Raw genomic sequence first — 20,039 nt, 5'->3', positions numbered from 1 at the left:
CCTAATAAGTACTAATAAGGATATTTTTGAAGGTGATTTGGTTTCTAGAGCACCACCAGTTCCCTGACCAGAATGAGTGTGCAGAATCAGGATCGCTTCAGTCTTGTTATCCTAGACAATTGCCAAGATTAGAGAATTAATATTTTCTTTCTAGATCACATGATTCAATCATATGTACTATTTTCGCTTCTAACACTATATAGCTCCAGGTACCTAATCTTAAAGACCTTTTGAGTATAAGAAAGAACCGAACTTAGTGGTCTACAATATCTCTTCAATATTGTCTTCTCCTTTAAACCTCTGGCTCCCTAAAGGTGGTAACAAACCCTGCAGTTCAGGACACCCTGGCTCTTCCCAGAGAAGGACAATGGGAATACATTGGATAGCTGATGGCTCTCAGCTGTGGACCTGACATCTCTAGGGGCTAGGAATTATCAGTCTTCAATACCCAGAAGAAAATAAGAATGACTGAAAGGATATAAAAGCAGATGATGAAATGAATGACTTAAAGATCTGTGGGCATTTAGCTGATAAAACAAATGATTTCAGGAGTGAGAAAATACAAAACCTGTCCTTAAATTCATTTTAATTATAACACACATTTTTCTTACCTAAACTGGATATAGCACTATGGATTAATAAAGGACATGATTTACTTTGCACCCGTTACTGTTGCTTGTAAGTTGGTTCATTCATTCATTCAACAACTCTCTAGTAAGTTCCTAACAGGAGCCAGATACTGTAGGAGGTGTTACAGACTCGAAGGGGAACAAGACAGCCATTACCCCCGCTCTCACAGAGCTTACAGCGGACTGGGAACAGAAGCTGGCTGTGCTCTGGGAGGACATAAAGTGTCGTGTGTAACACACTGACTTTGTCTGAGTGGCTTCATTTATGATAACAGTGGAAGCGAAGGGTCTAGAAGAATTAGTGAAAACACTGTGTCAATGACAGTGCTGGTGCCGACAGGACCCACAGGGAAAGATCTTTTGATAAATGGTAAATGTGAACAGATGCTGGATTTACTCAGTGATGTTTAAATTTTAAAACAGTCCACTTCAAACTGTATATCTTTATTGTCCAAATGTCTTCATGAAACAAACAAAAAACCCGTTTTGTTATCTTGAGTCTAAAGTTCTCCATCTTTAATTTTTCCTTTCCTTTTGAACACATGATTTGTGGATGCAAGTGTTCCTGGCATGCTGCTAATGAATGATAGGACAGACCGCTTTGAGCTCTATCTCTTGTTCTGCATGCCAGGTGTCAGTAAAGACCAATGACTGACTACCAGCTGCAGGGAAGTAGTTTTTGGTTCAACATTAAGGTGAAGAATTTTGCAATGAAGGAAAAACAGAAAGGAGCTGTTTTTTCTTTTCTTTTTTTTTTTTTGAGAATAGTAGTGAGCTGTCTCTCTAATAATAATAACGATGCTGCAATAGCAGTGACCATTTTACTGTACACTTACTACCTCCCCTCGGTGTGCTCAAAGGTTTGCATGCATTATTTCATTTGATCTTCTCAAAAATAGCTAAGAGGTATTACAATGCATTTATGTAGACGACGAAACCAAGGATGAGTGAGGCTGAAATATTGGCCCAAAGTCATGAAGTTACAAAGTGTCGGCACCAGGGTCTGGGCATGGAAGCATCTCCTCCCGAACCCCTGTTCTCAATTACTGAGCTATTCTGTCGGGTTTTCATCACTGGAGGAGTTCAAGCATAAATTGGATTATTGCATGAATGAAACTCTACAGAGAGAATTCAAGCTTCAGATGAGGATGGAGGTCACAGGGCTAGTTAACAGCAAAGTCAGTAGCTCTAAACATTTTTAGTCATGGGTTTTGTTGGGAATTTGACAACAATCTGTGGGCTTTCTCAAAAATACATGTGTGCACACAGGTGCAACCTATTACGATGTAAAAGTTTGAAGATGCTCATGAACCTTTTGATACCATCTTGGGGTTCCAGATTGAAAGCCCTTGCTTGAAAGACACTTTTGCTCTGAGATTGTATATGCAGCTACGTGCTTTTGGAGGTGAATTTCCCTCCAGGTTATGACTACAGGTGTTGAGATGGTGCTATCACCTTGTGGCACTATGAGAAAAACAAAACACGGAGTCATCTCCCTTCCAGAAGAAAGAGAAGCCTTCGTTCCACATTTCTCAAAGTAGGCTTTGTGTGCCACTGAAAATCTCTCCCTTGGCTGCTACAACTTCAGGTGCATTCAGAATGACTCAGAAATAGAGACCCGAACCATATGTACAGTCTCCATTCATATTACTATTTATGGGGCACAGGAGCCTGTCTCTCCCCAGCAAGCCCCATTGCCAATAAAGAAGTGAAGGGAGACTGGGGAGGAGGGGCGAGATCACGGAGTGAAAGTGTCTGTGCAAGGCAATATTTTTATATGTTGTTGATTTCTGGTTCCTGCCTGGCCTGACAGCGCATGTGTTTCCAATTGGGAATGAACACGTGAGCTCAGTATCTACAGAGAGGCTTATTGGGTGAAGGACCCTCCTCTCCTACCCTGCATTCCACTCCCACCTGCACTCAAGTGTATGGGAACTCTGGTACTGGGAGTTTGGAAAACATCCCACAGCGGGCCTGGGCTCCCTCAGTCTGGCACCATCTCAGAAACATATATGTGTGTGTCTGTGAGTACATGTGCATTGTATGGGGGTTCACTTAAACCTTCTCCTTTGGACATTTGGGTTGCAGCCATTTCTGGGAGATTATGGATGCAGGTTAGGGCCTTCTGGGTCTGCTGGGGAAGGCTATGGTGTTTATCCTCTCCTCCAACCTGCCTTCCATTTTAATGCATTGTTACATGCTTAATTGCTTTGGCGCTGGTCCTTAGAGCAGCTCTCAGCACAGGTTCCTGATGATTCCTGCAGGGAGGCTCTGTGGGGAGGTGGGTTTGCCAAACAGGAGACAGAAGGCCAAGGGGTGTGCGGAAAACAGGTTTTGCTTCTGGCACTGCTTCTGCTCTGCTTTGGGCCCTCTTATCTCTCATCTAGCCTGTGGGAATAGCCCTTTCTCTGCCTCTACTCTTGCTCCCATTCAATTCGTACTCCACCCTGCTGCCAGAGTCACCTTTGTCAAAGACAAAAGTGTCATTATGTGGCTTAAAAGCCTCCTGTGGCTTCCTGGTATCTTGTTAGAAACAATAATCACAATATCTTCTACCAGTTTTGGAGCCCTCCCTCCGTGCCAGGCACTCAGCAAAGGCACTTGCCATGCACTCCCTCTGATAATCTTTCCAACATCCCTGCCAGGCACAGTTTATTGTTCTCCGCGCTTTACGGATGAGGAAGCTGAGATTGCGAGTGTGTAACTAACCTGACCAAGGTCACAAAACTGGGAAGCAAAGACAGTGCATAAGGTTGCACCGCTCACACCCTGCCCAAGGGCACCCAGCAGCGGGAGACCTGAGGACTTAACTCCAGCCAGGCCTCTGCTGGCCAAGCCGTATGCCTCAGAGAGAAGCCCCTTGTCTAAATTGTCCTGTTTTCATGGAGCAACATGAATTCTTTAGCTCTTGACTTTCCACCACCTGCTGTTACTGCTCTCCAGGCTATTCCTTTTGGTGCTGGTGTGACGTGAGCTGCTAGGGATACACAGGTAATCAAATATAGCTGCTAATCTTTGAAACGTATAGTTCTGTATGGGGGACAGATGGTCGCAGATAGCTCTGTTTCCGTGGGTTAAGAATAACCATGAACTGTGAGCAATGCATGGGAGCACAGAGGCAAGTCATCTTATCCACCTTGGACCGGGAGTAGAAGAAGGGTGAGAGGTCCAAGAAGGCCTCCTGGAGGAAGGCGATGCTTGGGCAGTCTTAATACTGAGTCCTGGTTAGTCAGATGAGAGTGGAGGTAGGCAGGAAGAAGGCATTTGAGACAGTAGGAAAAAGAGCAAAGCAGGAAGGTGTAAACAACACGGAGTACTCAAGGCTCTGTTTTGAAAAACAAAAACAAAAACATTGGTAAGTAAATTTGCAGTGGAAAAATGTTACATCTTAAGGCAAAACTTGGTTGGAGACTTAGATCACAGTAAATGTATGAAAACCCTTTGTACAAAATTTCAGTCTGGGCACGGTGGCTCACACCAGTAATCCCAGCACTTTGGGGGTCCGAGGCGGGAGGAGTGCTTGAGTCCAGAAGTTCAGGACCAGCCTGGGCAACTAGTAAGACTCCATCTCTACAAAAAGTTTTAAAAAAGTATCCAGGCATGGTGGCAAGTACCTGTGGTCCCAGCTGCTTAGGAGGTTGAGGTGGGAAGATCGCTTGGGCCTAGGAGATTGAGGCTGCAGTGAGCTAGGATCACACCACTGCACTACAGCCTGGGCGACAAAGTGAGACCCTGGTTCAAAAATAAAAGATCACTGAAATAAGGACAGTCTGCTAAAGGCCAATGACATTTGCTATGACTTGGGCTATTCTGAATAGCAGTCACCGTGCTGTCAGACTTGATGGTCTACCTTCGTTGTGGATCTGATGGGATGTGGTGAGGTCATGAGGCTTGTATGAAGGCAACGCACCATCCACAGGCCTTGGTTGCGTTTCTTCCTCCTTTCTGATATCTTGTGCCTTTCAGATTTCACTTCGCCTGCCTTCCTCTTGCCAGATCCCAGTGATACAGAGACTTGGGTGGAAAAAGCATGAGTCAGTTGTCCACGTTAAGCTGCACATGATTTCCGGGCAGGTATTTCTTAGACCGGGGCTTTATAGCCTTCATTTTGCTCACTCTGCGCTTGGTGCAAAAGCTTATCCTGCCTGCCTGACTATCCCACCTGTCCCTGCTCCATTTCTGCTCCAAGCTAACATCCCTTCACTTCTTTATCCCCAGGGTATCACTATATGAAGATTCACTCTCATTATGCCTTTTCATTTCCCTTCTGTTCTCGCCCCACTTAAAAAAATTAACCAAAGTAATGCATAAAGTGTCAAACAGTGTTACAAGACTTACGACAAAAAAAACCATTCCACGTTCCACCTTTTCTCTTCCCTAAGTCCTACCCTTGCGAGGGTGTCATTCCAACTCTCGGCATTTTTGCTGGGTGTTTGCCTCTGTATTTCCTTACTCTTCTTGCTGTGAACCGCACCACTGGCTCCCCACGCCTGCCACACCTGCTACACCATTATCCTAGGGATTACCTTTCCCAACTTCTGATTCCAGCCCCTTAATCCTGAACACTTACTATATAGACTAAATGTTTGTGTCTCCCCCAAATTAATATGTTGAAACATATCCTTATAGTGACAATATCAGGAGCTGAGGCCTCTGGGAGGTGATGAGGTCATGCAGGTGGGGCCCTCATGAATGGGATTAGTGCCCTTCTAAAAGGAACCCCAAAGAGCTCCTTCACTCTTTCTGGCATGTGAGAAAAAGCACGTCTAGAAACCAAGAAGTGGGCTCTCACCAGACACTGAATCTGCCAGCACCTTGATTTTGGTCCTCCAGTTCCCAGAAGTGTGGGAAATACATTACTGTTGTTTATAAGCCACTCAGTAAGTTATTTCGTCATAGCAGCCTGAATGACTAAGACAATAGTACCTTTCTTTCTCTCATTTTATTCTTTGCCTCCCTGACTCTTTTTTGGTGAAGAAGTAGCTTCTTGAGAAAGGGTAGATGGGAGGTAAATTTTCAAAGAGGTCGTTATTGTATTCTCACACTCGACTGAAAGTTAGGCTGGCTTTAGAATTTTAGGTTGGAAAAAAATTCTGCACTTAATTTTGAAGGCATTGCTCCATTGTGTTTTAGCTTCTATTGTTGCTCTTGGGAGATTCGATGCAATTCTGTTTCCTAAGTCATTCTATGTTAATTTTTAAAATCTTTCTCTGGAAGCTTTCGGACCATCTTTTTATCCTGCCCATTGTGAAATTTGATAGCTCCATGTCTTTATGTGGATCTTTTTCATCCTTCAAGGCCTCTTGCATTCTAGAAATTCACTTTACTTTTAGGGAAAATTCTTGTATTCTTTCTTTAATTATTTATTTCCTTCAATTTTCTATGTTACCTCTTACTGTAAATTAGACATAACATTGTCTAGATTGGCCTTCTAATTTCTTACCTTTACTGTTTTTTATTCTTTAACTTTTGGCCCCGGATAATTTTCTTCACTTTACCTTCCAATCCCTTAATGGCTTTTTGGTTTTGTATTTTTAACTTTCTCTAGCACTTTCAGTCCCCAGGATCTAGCCCTTGTTCTCCGGATCTGCCCTTCTTCTAATCACATCCCGTTCTTGGGTCTTCTCACCAGTATGAGGCTGTTCAGAAAGTTTACTTGTAAAGTATTTTTCTGCTCCTTCTGACCCTGTTTTGTGTGTGTGTGTGTGTGTTTAATTTTTCTGTTTATTTTAGTTTCTGTCCTCATGCTAGAGATGTTCATAAAATATTTAGTGACCTCAACTGGCCATTATTATTTTAGAGAGAGGCACTGAAAAACTCACTGGCAGCTCTGGTGTGGGGTCTCAGTTTGGTGACTGGGGAGTTTCACGGTGAAATTCTTCTGGTGGGGGAGCAAGAGGCATCTGCAACTGATGGTAGGTCTTTTCTTTCAGACCAGTCCATTTATCCAGGGAGGAGCTCCTGACTAGGGTGCAAGCCGACTTCTCCTGGCCTGAGTGTTTTGGTGGGGTGTGTGAGCTGGGCAGCTCACTCTCAGCCCGTAGACTTTCTCTTCATCCCGCACTTTCACAGAGCATGGTCCCCGCTGCCCTCTGTCATGCATGGTATCTCCAAGCCCACAACCTCCCTGTTCCCCTGTTTCCTGCCAGTATTGGGAAGAAACAGATCTGCAGGTTAGGGAAAAGGCTGGGGGAGGCCTCTTACTCCTCCTAATACAGATTCTCAACACATTCTCGAACTTTATTCTCCACCTTCAGTTCACCAGGTGCCACCCGTTTCTGAGCCCTTTTGAGGTTCGGTGACCCAGATTGCTTTGCTTCTTGTCTCCTGTGCTGCAGTTTCACCCCTCTGGTAAGTCAGTTCCCATTCATTCATCCATTTTCTGTCTTCCAAAGTTTGGTTATGTCTCCAGTCTGTTGCCATCTTCTCTCATTCTCTTTGTCTTCTCATGAGTTCAAAATTCCTACTTCCATTTTAATAGCGTTTCAGAAGAGAATGTAGATTGATGATGTTCAAGCTGCCGTATTGAACTGAAAGTTATTTTATCTCCTTTTCTTCTTCTGACTTTTAATTCTTCTCCTAAAAGTTACTTACAACAGCAGTAACTCCCTTTTGAATACATTGGTACTGAAAAGCTTGCATGCATTGAATAGGTAGAATATAGAAAGTTCATATTCTAGAATTGAGAATGAAGAAAACTGGCCAAGGCTTTGGCGTCTGAAATAAATCCAAGGCAATACAAGTTCTCAACTCCCAAAGGAGGCAGTGTGGTTTCTTGGAGCATGACACTAGGCCGGTGGTCAAGACACTTGCGTTCCTATTCCAATTCCAATCTTCCTACTAGTTAGCTCTGTAACCATGGGCAGGTTAGTTCTCCTCTCTGGGACTCCATTTCCTCCAGAGGACAATTCCTCTCAGTTCTTGACTTTCATGCCTGTGTTTTTAAGTTCTTGAGATTTAGCACTCACCTGAGGAATATCAGTTGCTGGGATGAAATCATGTGTGAAGGCAAACACCTATAAAAAGGGTCCTTGTTCCAGTGTAGTCTGTAAGTTTTATTAATTTTCCTCTACGTAGCCTCAAATAATATTCCTTTAATTCAAAGAAAAATACCTTTTCCTATTGTCTCTGAGTAATTCCTGGCTTTGTTTTGAAATCATTGTGATCTTTGCTAAAAATACCATATTGCTGGGTAGTAGGTGCTTACACAGGCAGTTCTGGCCACCCATTTGGATTTGAGTCCTTTAGAGACTCCTTCCCCAACACATGCCTCAGAGCCCTCTCATGTGCTGATCCCCTTCTCTGGAACACTCTTCCCTACCCTTTGCTTTAAGTAATTCCTACTTACCCTTTAGTCCTCAGCTTCATATCCACTTCTTTGGACAGGCCTTTCCTGACTCTACAGACTCCTTTGGCATATGTTCTCCTACTTTCTTATATCTCTCTCTCTTTTTTTAATAGTTCATTTCACCTTTTAAATAAAGAGTGCTGCCTGGATGTAGCTGTTGTCTCAATTCCATGGTAGGCACTCTCTCTCTTTTGCCTCTTATCTGCTAGGTACAAAGTTTGGCTTCTTTACAAGTTTCCATAAGAAATCAACCACACTGTGGATGTTAGTAGAATTTACTCAAGATTTGGAGGACGTGTCAGTGCATTAAACCCTGGAGGATGGGCCTGCCTGCCCTTCCTCAGCATCCCTGTCTTTCTTCCTTCCTCTTTTCTCTCATGGATGCCCTTGGGAGCTCCACGTTCTCTTCTCCTGAGCAGTGGCTCCCCTTTCTTTGCAGCTTTGGTGCCAGCTGACTTCTGGGCAGAAGAGTCTTGGCTTCCACACACATAAGAAGACAACCCTTGAAGATAGAAGGGAGCATGGCTGACTGAGGGGCCCTGTCCGACTGTAGTGGAGGAACACAAGGCCACACTGTGTGCAGGGGCTTGTCAGATGCTTCTGCAAGGAGGCACCTTTCAAAGGCAGCTGTGGCGAGGAAAGGAAGCTGCCTGAGAGCACAGCTGGGTGCCTCCACGGCTCCGTGTTCACTCATTCCCAAGGCCAGAGGCCTGGAGCCCACAGAAGCTGCTGGTCTTGGAAACTCTGGTGAGCAGTGTCCTTGGATTCCCAAGCTCCTCAAATCCCAGGGAATGAAGATTAGAAAAAGCCACAAAGACATATGCAGTGTCTATCATGTGATATCAAGCTGCTAGGGGACCACAGAGGAGCTACTAGGGTGGAGACAGGCCCGAGCAATTCAGCTCAGCTGTCTAGTCCCCTACTCCAATCTACTAGGACATGCATGAAGATAATGTAAACATCAAAATGGATGCTTAGGATGATGAAAATAATATGATGCATAGAATGTGTTTTGTCACAGAAACATTTATCAAGTACTACAGAAAATGTCTGATTTTAGCCATTTTTTAGGCTCAGACATGGGTTAGATATTATCTCTCTCCCCAAGAAACTTAAGTCTACCTTGTGAGAGAAGATACACATGGAAAGCTAGTCCTTCAGGTCAGCACAGGGGAGAGGCAGCATGAAGCAATAAACCTAGCATGGCATGCTTGGTTTCAACCTTTTTACTTGCCCTGTGATCATAGCTTTGTCTTTAAAGCAGGAATGCTACCATTACCTTGTAGTATATTAAATATGAAATAAGGGGTCAGGTGTGGTGGCTCACATCTGTCATCTCAGCACTTTGGGAGGCTGAGACAGTATGATTGCTTGAGCCCAAGAGTTCAAGACCAGCCTGGGCAACAGGGCAAGACCATCTCTACAAAAAAATACAAAAATTAGCCAGACATGGTGGTACATGCCTGTAGTCCCAGCTACTTAGGAGGCTGAGGTGGGAGGATCACCTGACCCTGGGAGGTCGAGGTTGCAGTGAGCCATGATTGCGCCACTGCACTCCAGCCTGGGCAATGGAGTGAGACCTTGTCTCAAAAACAAAAGAAAAAAAAAATTAAATGAGGAAAAAACCATGTAAAGCACCTACGTCTGTATGAGGCATGTATTGAGACCTTAATGGCCATTAAATCTAATTTTAATACATAACTAGTAAGTGGTTAGATTTGTTTCCCAGGGCTGCCATTACAAGCACCATGAACCAGGTGGCTCAAGCTATAGAACTTGTTGCTTCACAGCTCTGGAGGCTGAAAGTCCAAGTCTCAGTGCCAGCAGGGTTCGCTTCCACCAAGGGCTGTGTGGGGAGCCTGCTCCAGGCCTCTCTCCTAGCTTCTGATGGTTTGCTGGCAATTGTAGGCTCTCTGCCTTGGCTTCTACTGCATCACTCTGATCTCCACCTGCATCTTTGCATGGTGTTGTCTTGTGTGTGTGACTTTGTCCAGATTTCCTACTTTTATAAGAACAGTAGTCGTGGATTAGGGACCCACCCTACTCCAGTGTGACCTCATTATGACTTCATTAATTACACCTGCAATGACCCTATTTTCAAACAAGGTCACATTTAGAGGTACTGGGGTTATGATTTTGACATATAAATTTTGGAAGACACAAGTCAACCCATAACAGTAGTAAAAGAATAAAAATCTAGAAAAGGTGGGAGAGATGGCAACAAATCCTTAGTACCCAGGGCGGTCAGTGGAACCTTCTTAGATCACCTGGAGCTGAATCCAGGACTGGGCAGTTGGCAGGAACTTGTAGTGGTGGGCATGGGGGCACAGCAAGGAGAATGTGACATGCAAGGACACAAAAGCAGAAATGTGTAGGCATGTTTGAAGGGCAGTGAGGAAGCCAGTCAGGCTGGACTGGAGAGTGTGGGCCGGGGAACACTTTGGAAGCCTTTGACTCATGAAGGAAGGAGTTTGCACTTCAGACTCTTGGCACAAGGAAGACAGTGAAGGATTAGGATGCGTACCACTGAGACAAATAAGCACTTAAGACCCGAAGATGTAAATATTTTCTCTGGTTATTGAAAATGACACGAGAGAGCCGTATTACTAGTGCATTCACTATGACTTACTTTACAGTAGTGAGATTGGATTGAGTGGACTCATTCCCTATCCGCCCTGGTTCTCTCAGCGTATATTTGCCCTCTTGGCTGGTGGAACATAGAGGTACAGTCTCTGATCAGATGAGAGCTTATCTGCGATCCAAGTGACCTGATTTACATGGAGATCAGTCCAAATTAAGAGCACACAGTGTTCTCAGAGCTGGAGGGAGGATAACAACAGAGGTCTGGCTGTCTGTGTTCTTCAGGAAGTGCTGGCAAGGAATAGGGAGCTCTAAGAGAGGAAGAGGTGGTCTGCTGAATGGAGAGATGGTAGAAAACACAAGTAGTGGTCTCCGGAAGCTCAGGTTTATAGATGACTGCAGCTCACTGCGTTTATCCTTGCTCCATTAGGATCTCAGCACCTAGGTTATACAAGAACAAGTGTCTCATGGAAAAGTAAAAATCTATCCAACCAATCAATTGTTTGGTCTATGTGATGCCAACTAATTCAAGGGAAACTACTGTGTAACCTCAGTCTCCGGTTGCGGTGGCAGTAAGTCGGCACTGTCCTGATGTCTGGCACATCTGACACATCACTCAGCATTGCAGCAACATCTGGCTCCATGCAATTCTTGTGGGCAATTTCGCAGTCACCACAGACAGTGTAGGCTCGTAATTAACTTGTCAACACTCCCCACCAGGAATTTCCACTGGTCCTGGAGGGCCTAGCTCAGGGTATGAGCCGCAGCGCAGGAAGAGTTTCTGGTCCTGACTCCTGGAGCCAAGCCTGGCAGTTGTGGTGGGTGAGTGTGCTGGAACCAAGTCCGGTCCACTGCTTCTCTATGTACTTTCAACTCTGCAGACTTCTCCTTAGAAGGGATCTATGTTGGTTTTTTAAAGGCTGCTACTATAGATGTATCACAGAGAGAACCCATACTCAAAGCCAATGCAAGCTGACAACACTGGTCTAATGTGTAAGTACTTTGATTTGGTATGTAACTAGCATGCTTCATTGCATGTTGAAATACATGGGTGCTCCCCACCTGGGCTTCTTTCTCGAAGGTCTTCCACTCACTTGAGAATGAGATGCCACATCTGTCTCCTTTTTACAATGACCTTTGGCTCTGACTGTTCCCCAGCATTGAGAAGATGCATGGAAAGCCCACTTATTACTCAGCCCTTGATATCTAGCGAGCTCCAAATAAACGGTAGATAAATACAACAATTACAACCAACCCCACAGTGTGCCAATTGTTGTATCAGCGAAGGCTCCCCCAGTCTAGGTATTACCTTCTGTTTGGGTTTCTTACGAACAGTCAGGTCCAAACTGCAGCACTGGTTGGAATTATCAGGGAAGGAAGAGGTGTTGGCTTCCCTGGTGTGGCCAGCAGTCATGGAATCAGCTGTACGTAGTGCTCCAGGAAGGGAGTCGGTGCCTTCCAGATATGACAGGGATTGGTGATCCCTCTTATTTTCTTTATCAGTTCTAAGTCATTCACTAGAAAGCTTGAAGAAATCTAAAGCTAGAAGATTTTGTGGGTAGTAGCTGATAGTTCCTAGTTTCTCCTATTTGAAAAAATTTAGTTAGAGGAATAATCATTCCTCATTTTGTTTATGACTTAGTGCCTTTGGTGTTGTGCAGTGAGAGACAGGAAAGACAGAAGACACAGTTCCTATGATCAGAAGTTTACCATCTAGTTGGATAAAGAGGGCATTCATACATAAACACAACAGCTACAGGAAAAGGTTTTGAAAACTTCCCAGGCACTACCCCAAAGGATTCACAGATTTAGTGCAATTCCTATCAAAATACCAATGATGTTTTCTGCACAAATGGAAAAATCTACCCTAAAATTCATAAAGAATCTCAAGGGACCCCAAATAGCCAAAACAATCTTGAAAAATAAGAATAAAGTTGGAGGACTTATACTTCTGATTTTAAAACTTTCTACAAAGCTATAGGAATCAAAACAGATTGAAAGTGGCAGAAAGACAGACATATATATCAATGGAATAGAATAGAGAGCTCAGAAATAAATTCTTGCATATATGATCAGTGACATTAAACAAGGGTACCAAAACCATTCAATGGGGAAAGAAAAGTCTTCTCAACAAATAATATCGGGAACACTGGATACATGCAAAATAATGAAGTTGGACCCTTACCTAACACTACATACACAAATTAATTCAAAATAGATCAAAGACCTAAATTTAAGAACTAAAAATAGAAAACTCTTAGAAGAGAACATAGGGGAAAGGATTCATGACATTGGATGTGGCAATGATTTTTAAAGGTATGAAACTACAAGCATAGTCAACAAAAGAAAAAAACAGGTAAGTTGGATTTATTAAAATCAATAAATTTTGCACATCAAAGAACATGATCAACAGAGTGAAGAGGCACTCTTCCCCCACGGAATAGAGGAAAATAGGCAAATCATATATCTGATAGGGGATTAATATCCAGAAAATATTAAAAAAAAAAACTCTTACAACTCAATGACAAACACAACCCAATTAAAAAACAGACAAAGGATTTGAGTAGACGTTTCTCCAAAGATTATACAGATGGCTAATAAGCACATCAACAGATGTTCAGCATCACTCATCATTAGGGAAATGCAAGTCAAAACCACAATTACACAAAGTCATTAGAAGAGCTATTATCAAAAATAAAAACAAAACAAACAAGCATTGGCAAGGACATGGAGACATTAGAACCCTTGTGCATTGCTGTTCAGAATGTAAAATGGTGCAGTGCTATGGAAAACCATATGGCAGGCCCTCAAAAAATTAAACAGAATGATCACATGATCCAGCAAATCTACTTCTGAAAGAATTGAAAGCAGGAACTCCAGCAGGTATTCATACATCAATGTTCATAGCAGCGTTTTATTCACAATAGCCAAAAGGCAGAAACAGCCCAAATGCCCATTGACGGATGAATGGATAAACGAAGTGTGGCGGGCACATACATGGGGTATTACTCAGCCTCAAACTGCAGTGAGATTCTGATACACGCTACCTCCTGGATGAACCTAAAGATGTTACGCTAAGTGAAATAAGCCAGACACAAATGAACAAGCATTACATGATTCCATTATATGTGGGGCTGGAGGAAAGGAGGTGTGGAAAACTATTGTTTAATAAGTATGGAGTTCAGTGTGGGAGGATGAAATGGTTCTGCAGGTGGATGGTGGTGACGTTTGCACAACCATGTACATGTATTTAATGCCACTGATCTGTACACTTAAAATGGTTAAAAATGTCAAATTTTATGTTACATTTCTTTTACCACAATTTAAAAAAATTTCCTGAGAAATCCAAATGACAAAAGTGATCAGCCTGAGGAAAATGGAAATGGATGGCTTCCTGGGGGAGCAGAGTCTTCAGGGAAGTCATGACCGCAGAGGGAAGGCCTGGGGTGCTTGTCAAAGGCTCACAGTCAACTCTGCATCAGCTGTGTGTGGACAGCGCAGGGAGGTCTTTTCTGGCAAGGGCAGCAGGTGTTGGGGCTCTGGGCGAATGAAGCTGGGTGAACATGGGGCGGTGGTGTACAGTCTGCAGGAGGAGGGCTGGCTGGTGGGGCTGGGACAGAGCCCAGACAGGCCGGTGGGAAGGGCTGGGTGCTGGAAGAGGGACCAGTGCTACTGTGTTATCAGAACAGTCTGGGAGAGAGACAGCAAGGGAGGAAGGCTGGGTGAATAGCTAGCACCTGTGGCAGCAGCCCAGGCCCGAGGTGTCAGGGCAGGGGGTGGTAGCAGTGGGGATGGGAGGCCCTGGCAAGCCTTGGCAGACAGGCATGATTCCCATTTTTCTTCCTGGTCACCAGTGGATGCCCAGATCCTGTGCCTTGGGAAGGGCTGTGTTGAAATACCACTATCCTCTTCTTTTTGCAACTTTTCTGTTCTTCTGGTGGGCTCCTTTTGAGTTAGGTGTGTACGAGGACTAGACTGAAGGGTTTATCTGGGGAGTTTCTCCAAGTGGTTCTCTCATATAGTAAATGAGAAAGTTGGGTTAGATGACAGCTACAGCTCTTTCCTGCTTTTAAACACTGTGATTCATCTAGTTGATTGATAATTCCTCAGTTCTTTCCATGTGCCAGGCACTGCATGAGCTCATAGCTCATACAACAGTGACCAAGAGGACAAGCATCTGCTCTTGTGCGGCTGCCTCTCCTGCCTTTGTGCCATCCCTGTTAGATGAACTTGTGTGTGCCATGGTGCCTAGCTCATACCTGGAAAGAGTAGATGCTACCCATGGTGCTCACTGCTTCTCCTGGCTCTAGGTCTCACATTGACTCATCCTTCATCATATTGTCACGTGTGCTGTTTGCCCACACACCTTTCCTTTCTCTTTACATTTGTTATAATGCTAAACCCAGATCACCAGCAGACACCGCCCCAGCATAGCTGTGAGCTCACCAGGCTTGAAGCGGGCCTGGCATTGCTTAGCAACTGTGAAAATAACACCAGCAGACCCCATGGGACGCTTGAGAACCTCATCCCTGGGGCGTGTGGGAACGGAAGAGCTTCAGTTGAAATAAAGATGCAAACAAACTGAATTGGTTCCCAGACATCACGCTTCATGTTGCCTGACACTCAGCAGAATGAGATACTTGTGTCCCGCTCTCTCCAGCACCAACCTGTACCCAGAAGGATAGATCAGAGGAAGCAAGCAGTCAAGGCTGGAGAATCTGCAAGCTGTCTCTTAGGGATACACACACAACTTCACACACAGACACACCATGATGTGCAAATCCAGCTGCACATGAGTACCCAGTTCGGGCTGACTTCCTGTTCCATCAGTCTGCATGGAGTCTGGTTGCTGTTTGCATGTCAGAGCCCATGGGTCATCGTGAGTGTTTGATCAATGAATGAGGACAAAAGTGGCTTCTGTCAGAGATGTTATGCAATTACATGTGATGGATGCTCGCTCCCCTCCCTTGTTCTTCTCCACTGCGCAAACTTTGTAATACGTGGGAAGATTCAAAACCCTTAAAGGCCAAATGCCACACCAAGTGGGGAAGTAGGGTGGGTGTTAAGAAACTACTTTCTCTCTCTGCACCAACTGGTACTTCTGGTTTGCTTCTGGAGATGCTTTAGGTGCTCAGTTCCTGTAAAAGGTATGATCTTAAGGTGATGGAAAGATGTTTCAGCAGGAAAGCTATGCTGAGGAATTTTCTGCTGTATCAGGAGTAGAAACAGGGCTGAGTGAGTGATTTGGTGACCTCATGAGGGTTGCCTCCCCCTGAGACCCCAGCTGTGGAAGATGATATGATTAGGAGAACGGCACATTGCTCTGACTTCCGGGTCTATAGACGTCCAGTCTCCACCTCTGATTAATGATTCGTCACAGCAGGAAGGAGTGAGGTTGGCCGAGCTCACATCTTGCAGAACGGCATTGCAGGCCCTGGGTCAAGTGGCCTAGGACAGAATTTTGGTTCTACCACTTACTGTCTGTGTGTCCAAGGCAAGTCTTCATATGTAAAATGAGCTTCATATGTAATGATAGCTCACAGGGGAGGCGAGAGATATTTGGGGCTGTATGCATGTGGTTAAAAGCCCAGACTCCAGCCAGCAGTGACTTCTGTCACTATAACTTACACCCAACATGGTATAAGTTTCTCACGCCCCTGTTCACCTTGAGTGCTTCTGCCTGACCAGGTGTCACTGGCTCTCCTGTTGTTCAGTTGTGATGGCTTTACTTCTGCTTAATCACATCCTGTCTTTGGGCAGGTTCTTTAATTCCCCCTCCTTGCTCCCCTTGGCTTCCTTCATACCTCCTTGCCCCAATTCTGTTGGCATCAAGTTACCTCTATTTTTCTGAGCTTGTAGTTGACTCCCAGCTTATTAGAAAATTACCTACATAGAACTTTATCAGATAATTTAATATCACAAGGTTTAAAAAAATATTGACCCAATTCATATGAGCTTAGACTTAGTGCTTTTACTTCTCCAATCATTTCTCTTAGTCTTGGGGTTGGACTAGAGCCAGGATGCTTTGCTTCCAATCTTCTGACACTTTCTTCCCATGGAACTGAGGTGAGAATTAGGGTGACCCTGGATGTGTTGTGAGCCAGAGCTAACCCAGGATAAGTCTGGAATGAAACAGGGTCTGTAGAAATGGCTGTCTCCACATTCTTACCTTTAATTCACTCTGTATTTCACTCCAATTTGGCTTCCACTGTCACCATTTTACTGAAATAGTTTTTGCTACAGGCAATAATTATGTTGCCTTCCCCTATGAATATTATTTGTCTTTTTTCTGTTCTATTTTTAATATCAACTTCTATCTATTCAAAGTAGAAGGTATATCTAATTATTCAAAATCTTTGTGGCTGATACAAGCACTAGAAAAAGAATGCATAGTTAATAACAGTGAGTATGGGCAGTTTCACAGATTATTTTACTTTCTGGGAATCTAGAATCACTAGAATGTATTAAAGTTATAAAGAGGTTAAATTAACTCATTTTATTTTGGTAAGAACACTTAACATGAGATCTTTCCACTTGAAAAGATTTATGTGCACAATACAGTATTGTTAACTAAGGACAATATTGTACAACAAATCTGTAGAACTTATGCGTCTTGCATAATGAAACTTTATACCCATTGAACAGCAATTCCCATTTTGGCTAAATGTAACCACATTAAAATACTTGACATTGTCTTTGGTCATGAAGCATAAATGTATAATGGTAGATATATTTTAATCCTTATTCAGGAATGATATTTAAACAAAACTCTCACTCAGTAAGATACACATGACTACATGTTAGGAAAATCACATTCTAAATTTTATAGAACACTCTCAGGTGATGTTAACAGATTTAAAAATAAGGACAGCCAATGCCGTCGTATACATCTTTAAGCTGGGAAGTTTCTCAAGTAGTGGAGTCATATTCAGGAAGTAATATTTAAAATATAAACTCTTAATTGCGATTGCTTCTCTGTTAAGTCCATCTCTTTCAGATTCTTCAGTTAACAACAATACTCTAAAAATCTTCAATTGTAAAATTTTAGCTTGCAATGTTTTGATTTTTTCCTGAATTTTGAAATTTTTAAAGTGCCATTACATGTCTTATTAATGAAATAAATTAAACATATTCTCGGGAGACTACAACTCAGGAGCAGCCAGATGAGATGGAAGAGATCCCCAGAGAGAGCCGGCGGGGAGGCAGGACTTCCACGCCCTCTCCTGTCCCACCGCCTCCCCAAGGTGCGCTCGCCAACCTGGAAGCCCACGCCGCTCATCTTTCATCTCTCTTGTCCACGATGGGGTTTTAAGCTCCACTGACCGTTCTTTCTTTCTTGGAATGCTCTGCTGCCTTCTGGGACTCCACACTCTCCTGGTTTGCCTCCCACATCTCTGGCCATTCATTCCCTCAGTGTCCTTTGAGGGATCTTTTTCTTCTGCCAAATCTTCAATGTTAGAGTTCCTTAGGTTTTGATCCTAGACCACCTTTTCTTCCTATGCTACTTCCCTCTGGGAAATCTCGACCACTTTCATGCCTTCAAATACTCTCTGAAGATGACGACTCCCGGTGGTGCATCTCTAGATAAGCCTGGTCCTCTGAGTTCCACACTCTCACATGCAGCTCCTGTTGGCTCTGTCAGCTCCCTCAGTTCCATCCACCTCTCTCCCTCCTCAGCCCTACTCCTTTGTCCCTCACCGGGATAACTGTGATGAGCTCTAAGACGCCTCCCTGCCTCTGCTCTGATGTCTTCTGCACTCAAATGCTGAAGCGATTGTTTATCAATGCAAATCAGATTCTGTCATTCACCTGTATAGAACTCTACAGTTGTGCACCATTCTTAGGGCCAAGTCTAATGTTATTAACACAGCCTTATGGGCCCTGAATGATCTGACTCCTACTCATTGCTTGGGTGCTTTGGCTTTCTTTCAGTTTCTTGAATTTTCCAAGTTTCTATCCATCTCACATTCCATTTCCTCACCAGGTGTGTCCTTTAATACAGTCATAAGTGCCATGAACTTTTTCTTTGTGGCACTTGTCACAATTGCCACTAGATAATTATTTGTTCTTTAATTTTTTTCAGAGACAGAGTCTTGCTCTGTTGTCCAGGCTGGAGAGCAATGGTGCCGTCATAGCTCTCTGCAGCCTTGACCTCCTGGGCTCAAGCGATCCTTCCACCTCAGCCTCCTGAGTAGCTGGGACTACAGGTGTGCACAACCATACCTGGCCAATTATTTATTTACTGTCCATCTCTCCAGTGAAATGGTCCTGAAAAGTAGGCATCATGTTTGGTTCAACTCTTTATCCTTATCCTTAATGCTGGGCACCGTTTTATTTGCCTCAGTGAGACTTCATGAGTGACTGAATAAACCAGTGAGGGGAGAGTGGGTGGCAGGATGGGGAAATCCTGACATTGAGCTTTTGCCTGAACCTTGAAAGTGTTTGTGCAGATTGGTGCCTGGGAATAGAAGTGATGCCCAACTTTCTGCCAAATGTAGATCTTAAACTCCCACAGAGGGACCGTCTGTATCAAGGTGCCCGGGTGGTCCAGAGGACAGCAGTGTGTATAAAAAAGCCCAATGACAACAACTCTATGAGCCTCTGGGCTTTCCTGTTGGGATCAACAGAGGGGAAATTGTGACCTTTTTTTGTTTTGACACGTAATCAGGTCATAGTATAATGCTGTGAAAAGAGATTAGTTTAGGCTCAAGCAACAAATAAACCTCATTTGAATCCTGACTCAACAAGCTAATAGCTTGTAAAATCAGGCTAATTATTTAACCTCCCTGAGCCTATTTTATAGGCTGCTGTGAGGATTAAATAGTCCGTGTTAAATGCTCAGCTCAGTGTTTGATACATAGAAAGAGCTCCCTAATTGTTGCCGTTGTTGTCGCTGTTAATATTACTAGTGGTCCCAGCTCTCCAATAACAAATTATTTGACTAGACTGCTTCCTTTAGCTATAAGATTACCATCTTTTGGGGGACAAGATGACCTCTGCAGTCTCTCTAGCTCTAGGATTCAATGATCAGGGGACTTTTAGATCTCCCCCATGCTGGAAGTGTTTGAAGCATTTCCATGGGAAAGGAAAGAATCACTTCTCTTTGCAGCCATGCTCAAATGGATTGTCCTGGAAGATAAACAAAGATGACACATGTACGAGAGGAAAGTCCAGTTCAGTCTGGCTCAGACCCTCCTGGCATCTGGTACTTTTGGGTGGGACAGGAGACAGATGTTCCATGACAGCCAACATCGTGTACTTCAGACTTTCTGGGAATGATGGCAGGAGAGAAACCAGAAGAGCAGGGTGACTTGAATTTATTTTCTTGGAAAGACTATTTTGTTGGCAAGACTCATCCCTGGCCTCATAAATGGACCGGAAACTGATGGACTAGGAAGAGCTGCTCTTGGGCCACTCTCTCCCTGCTGGTCAGGCCCAAGAACGTTGCCTCCGAGAGTATGGACCCTGGCCCCAACCCATAC

At 43.9% G+C, this 20,039-nt stretch overlaps 1 long non-coding RNA gene across 1 annotated transcript in view; it reads left to right on the top strand.

Moving 5' to 3' along the window:
- Positions 1 to 18,670, top strand: part of LINC02873 — a 39,874-nt gene extending 21,204 nt beyond the window's left edge. The window contains exon 3 of the long non-coding RNA XR_004177287.1: positions 17,699 to 18,670. This is a non-coding gene — a long non-coding RNA (long intergenic non-protein coding RNA 2873). The remainder of the gene's footprint in view (positions 1 to 17,698) is intronic.
- Positions 18,671 to 20,039: the final 1,369 nt, after the last annotated feature.

Source organism: Papio anubis, chromosome 12, assembly GCF_008728515.1.
Source record: "Papio anubis isolate 15944 chromosome 12, Panubis1.0, whole genome shotgun sequence".
Classification (NCBI taxonomy): domain Eukaryota; kingdom Metazoa; phylum Chordata; class Mammalia; order Primates; family Cercopithecidae; genus Papio; species Papio anubis.
Note: the sequence above shows the minus strand (reverse complement) of the source record. Positions and strands in the feature narration are given on the sequence as shown.